The sequence below is a fragment of the Falco rusticolus genome, chromosome 12 (genome assembly GCF_015220075.1).
Source record: "Falco rusticolus isolate bFalRus1 chromosome 12, bFalRus1.pri, whole genome shotgun sequence".
Classification (NCBI taxonomy): Eukaryota; Metazoa; Chordata; class Aves; order Falconiformes; family Falconidae; genus Falco; species Falco rusticolus.
This window is the reverse complement of record NC_051198.1, coordinates 17675842-17681841: the sequence shown is the minus strand read 5'-3', so window position 1 is coordinate 17681841 and position 6000 is coordinate 17675842.

The window sequence follows — 6000 nt, the reverse complement described above, 5'->3', positions numbered from 1 at the left end:
TCAGGTCCTGCAGCTGGGAGGGTCTTCGGAGAGAGCACAATTGTAAGCCTGCTGGGGCGAATTGTTAGACAAAGCAATATATACCAGGCATGATGAACAGTCAATCTCTCTTCCATTGATAACATTTTACTTACTAGAATTTTCCTATTCCATTTAGTATAAGCTCCTTCAAGACTTGTTTTAGTGAAGTACTGTTTAGCTGAGTTTGAATGAAAACGTAACAAAGGTGTTTCTGCAGGATAGTATGAACACCGCACACACTTAAATAATACAGTACACTTGTGCCTCTTGCCTCTTTTTCCCCCCTTTTTCATTTTTTCTGGTGAGATGTGCTTTGCTCCCTTAGGATGCTATTAGGAGAAGTATGCAACATCAGAATTTTCCAAGTGCTAAAGCCACTGAAAGGATAAAAGAAAAATTCAGAAAAATCACCCAGAGAGTGTGGAGCAGATGTTGCTAAGGTGCAGCTTCATTTAATTAGCTCTTTAAATAAATAATTCCTGTAAACAGTTCTAGGAAAATAAAACCCCAAACCTTGTCTCTGTTTTCTGCACCAGTAGAAAACTATGAACCTGCACCCTCAACCAAATGAAATGTGTACAAGCGTTTCTTGGTGTATTGATCTGCTGATCTGCAGAGTGAAGATCTGCTGATCAAAACTATCCTATTTTTAAAAACATCAAAACATATTTTTTAAAAACTCTGGATAGTTCATTTATTGCATGTCCGTTCCTAAACATATTTATGTCTGTCTTGCCAGCAATTAGCCAGAAACATACAAAACGGATTTCTCTATGAACATAGTTTACAAACAGAGTAATGGAACAAAGATGTCATACATACATACATTTTTGTTCTGCAATGAGTATATTTGATATGCATTTTCCAGCTACAATTGTACTTTTTTATAGTCATCAAGATATAGAAGAGCTCCTGGAATGCTGTTAACTGCTTACAAGCAATGCAAAGCTGAAGTCTCCCTCCAAGGCCAGTGTCCTTCATTTTATTATGACCGGCAAAGCTTCAGTTCGAAATGCTTACAACGTTAATGTTGTAATTAACACTACTTTTACAGCCCACATCGTTAGCTTCTGTGGATTTGACAAGGAAGCTGATACTACTGGAACACAGCTTCGCCTGTGCCGAAACATGCCACCTTCATGCAAATCCCATCTGAACAGTCACACTCCTGTTCAGACACAAATGAAATCCCAGTTCACTGACAGTGGGTTTAAGCTTGGCTGGGGTCTCCCCCATTTATTTCTGTTTTACACACAGAATACAATCACTAGCTTCTGTTGGGTAACATTGCCAAATGGCTTTAAAAAGGGATTCGATAAGCTTATGAAAAGGGATCCTGCGATGCGATGCCTGTGATGGAACGAGATCGAACCCGATGGAAACTGGACTCAGGACGGCTATCCTGCCTTCTCCTAACCAGTTTTTAGTCTCTTGTTTAAAAACAAGCCAGGAAGAGACCTTGTAACATTTCTAGAAAAAGACCTTCCTTCATGCTACAAAGTCAAGCACTCAGAGGCTAAAAAATACCATCTATATTTATGCTTGGCCTCTTATAGTTATGCTATAGATATGCACTACAGCATTGCCTTGTCCCAGACAACACTTCTCCTGTGGAGTCCATGCCTTGCTTAGTGCAGAGGATCAGCACTGACAAGGATACCCTTAAACCCTTTCCTGTTTTCAGGTGCCTGATTTGTCAGTTTAACAACCAATCTTTTATTATCTTTTCCCACATTTAAAGATCATACAATATCAAGAAGTTCTCCTTGAACAGAGACAGACAGTCTGTACAGAGTTACGCCTTCCCACATGGTTGTGATCTGATAACCACCAAATCAGTTAACGCCGTAACTGTCACCCTGATTATAAGGCAAGTATTCTAGTATTTCTCACAACAAACCCAGATACAAGTTACATTTAAAGGACATAGAACACATGCTGAAATAATGAAATTGTACTTACATTTGAAAATGAAGCTCTGCAGTGCTCGGGTTTACCTATGAGTAACTCACTGCAGAGCATTAGCCGGGGGGGTGAAGAAAAAAACCCTACTGGCATAGAGAAATAATGATAAACCAGCAATATTCTGTTCAACAAAGACAAGAGAAGACTCGAGGAAGCCACTCCTCTCGCAACTGGAAAAGGAGCAGAACTGTTTCAAAGGGTTTTGACTGTGGGCAGTCTTGGGTTTGGAGATGAGCTGAAGGTCCACTCCTAAAGAATGGATTTTTTAATCGTTGTTTTGCTGGTATCTAAAAAGGGCCAGATTGTCACTGGTCCAGCAAAGCCTGCAAGCAATGGGAGGCACACAAAGTGACATTGGTCCTCCAAGAAACACAACTGCAACTTGATCCAAGCGAGAAGCTTAATACTCTGAAACGTGGGAAACAGACTGTAACAGAAACTGTCTTTCCTACTGCCAGGCAGACATTTTATGTAGTTTTGAAGGTTTTTATTCATTTTATAAGCTTCACCACCTGCCCTTCCCATCCATGAACAGTGCTCACATTATCATCACACACACTGAACTAAGTCTGTTAACAACAAACGTCAGAAGATGCTTCTTTCAGCTTTTAGATTATTGCTCACCGTGTGTTCCAGAAAACACAAGGCCTCATAAAACATACTGAAGATTAAGACACTCGGGCTATTTTGGACCAATTCTAAACCAGACAGTCCATAAGAGACAACACCTTGAGAGCACGCTCAAATTTAAAACTGAATAACTATCTCAGCCATGGAGCGCACCAGGAGAGATGGTCTTTCAGGTAAGCAAAGATTTGATTTCTTTAGAGGCTAACAAGCGTGTGCTTACATAAAAAAGTTAATCACCAGTGCAGATCTTAAATCACTGATGCTGTGTGCTCTTAGAAAAAAATTTTACCCAGTATGCAAATAGCTGGATTTTCTGCTATTTTCAGCTTCTGATTGGCTCTGCATCTATTCCCATGCACTGAAGATAGCAGCATGCTGATTTCAAGGGATCAAAGAAAGCTATGACAAATGAGTTTTCCAAGGACTCTTCCCACTAGGTATAAGTGAGTAAAATCCTGGTGGCTGAAAGTGCCCATGGTGTCAGAGCTCTCCTACTTCGCCGTGTCAATGGACAACACGTATGCTACACATGACAGCTGCACTCTCTCAGCCAGAAACGCTGATGAGCAAGGATTGATCTACTTGTAATAAACTAGTTAGAAACTGCAACACTGGGAAATGAGAAGCGAATCAATTAACAGCACATACTTTCTATTTCTTCCACTTGAAGCCAAATGGTTCCATACTACTCTTTAGTTGCACTATGCACTGTGCTGTGTTAAAGGAGATATGCAATTTCCTTTAGCTATAGCAAATTTTTACACTTTTTTTACCTTCATGTGAGGCGCAGGGAGTCAGAGATAACTAGGCTCAGATTCCATTACCACTACATTACTACCATTTGCATTTCATCATCTTAACTTCATTCCCACAAGACCATTTACATGTCCAGGATGTTCTTCCCCAAATCCCTCCATTTCCTTCCATTGCCCCCTTCCTGCCCCACCCTCTCCTCATCACCCAAAAAAAAGCAGTCACAGTGCCAACAAACAGCCTCTGGTATGTAGCAGTTTCTGCTCTCTGCCAAGCTATTCCACACATTTAATTCTGAGGTGAAAATACTTTCCTAAGATTTCAGTTCTATTCAGTCTTTGTAAATGACCCAAGCATAATAGTGCTTCCCATGACATTATTTCCACATACCTCACTGTGAGTCACACACAAAAAAATTCACTGCTTGACCACAAATAAGGGCATAGTCTTTACTAGGAACATGACTGATGAAGAGATAGAAGAATGCAAAACTCCAGCTTAGCTGATTGCATACTGAGAACACTTCTCATTTAGCAACATACAAGGGTGGTAGGAAAAATAGATCTGTAAGATAAGGAGAAAATAATACTTTGATTAACTTTTCTATGGTGGTGGTCTCTTGATTACTTGTTGAAGACAAACAACCTCTCCACAAGTAAAAGCCTGAACTCAACCAGATTTAATAAACCTAAAGAAATCATGTGGCTCCTCAGTTTACTAAGTGTTCCTGTTACATTGCTCCTTGTGGGGAAGAACAAGGGAGGGAGACAAACCAAACAGAAGTTTCTAATAATATTAATTGGACTGCTGTGTTGAGCATGCCTTATTCCTCTTCTGTTCTAGAAGCCGCCGAATAAGGTAAAAGCTCTAACCAGTGAAACATGGAGTAAGCAGGCCAATTTCAAAAGCTTGTTAGTTGCTACTCAGGGACAGAGAACATGTGAGATGAGATTTGAGTTCTTTAGCCTGAGCTTTTGGGGAGGTCTAACATTCTCAGTGGCATGAGGGTCATCCTCCTCTGGGCATGGCCACCAGTCCTTTTGCACTTCCAAAGAGCGGAGAATCTTTTAGGATTTTTGATGCAGCTAGAACATGCCCAGGGGAGACCTAACAGCTATAGGAACAGCACAAAAACCAGCAGACTGATTAACAGCAGCAAGCCCTGTTGTACAAGCTCACATAGAAGCAATACTCCAGAATTGGTCCCTCCCAGACTGAAGAATTTTGACTTGATCTCCAAGTTGCAGAAGCTGTATTAAAATCTGTGATGCAATATATGATTTGCTATTCAATTCTAGGTCTCTACAAATTGCCAAAAAGCTTTGAGAGAACAGGTTGATCTGTCACTCATGTCCATCTGGAAAAATAGCCAACCAAAGTTCCAACATGGATTAGATGGAAGCAACCGGTTGGCTCCTAGAGACACCTCTGAATAAGCAGCACTCTTCAATAGCCTCCTGGCAGGAGGTACCCGTAGCCAGCATACAGTTGTAATATCCACTGATGGGACCATTTTAGAGGTTCAACTGATGTCCTGGTCACAGGCCACAGTTCTCCAAAAACTAGTCACTGAGGTTTGCTGTAAGAAATGCAGACATATCAGTTACTTCTGAAGATTTATGGAATACCGATTCACAAGCATTTCTCAAGATGAAACACTTCTAAACACTTACAGCTTCTGCAAACCTGTGAGGAAGGTGAAGAACAGTTGGGACCAGTAAACCACAGTGCTCTCAAACCTTTAGAAGGTCTCTAATGGGCAGGCAGGGAATTACTGACTTGCCTAGCTTTTACGTATGCCCAGAGACACCAACTCCTTCACAGCTCCTTAGGAAACCTTGAACAACAGGGACAGAGTAACACGGACCAGCATAACCAGCTGACTTCCCCCACTTTCTAAAAGTATTGATAGTCTTGAATTTGGATGTCCTTAAGCAAAGCCAAGTAGCTACATAAATCACCCTCAGGAAGGCTAGAAAAGCAAAGGTGCTATCCAGGCTGAACCAAGAACTCGGCACTCACTTCAGAGCCGGTGAGGCTCCTTATGTAAAGCTCTGAAATCAGGCAAATATGATTCATGTTTGGTTTGTAGCTTCCAGGCATAGAGTTTCTAAGTGTATTTGTTGTTAAATAAATACAGACACCAAGTTCAAGAGGAACTACCACAAAGCTGTTAGATTATTTGTTCTCCTGAATTATGCATTACCTCTGCTCAGTATGCAATTTTTTCTAACACAAGTACCCCACAAAGCCCCAAATTCCAGCATGTCTATATGCCATATGGACAAGCTTCTCCAACCGTCTGCTCCTCATGGAAATTCTATTTGTTTTCCTATTGATTTTATTATGTTTAACAGCATACTAAATCATTCCTGAGGTTGACAAGTTTCTGGAAAATTGATATATGCTGTCTAGAGCTGCCTGAGGCAGGAATAAACCCAAAACAAATGGTTTCTTTTAAACTCTTGATTTGCATTACTACAGCCAGGCATACAAGTGCCATCTTGTTTGGTAGAAGAATTCTTCTCCTTTGTGTAACACCTAAAGCACAGGAAATCTTTAGAAGCTCTTCTTATGGGTCTGCATATTGGAGGAAGGCGATTGCAAAATACCAGATTATTTGAATGAGGG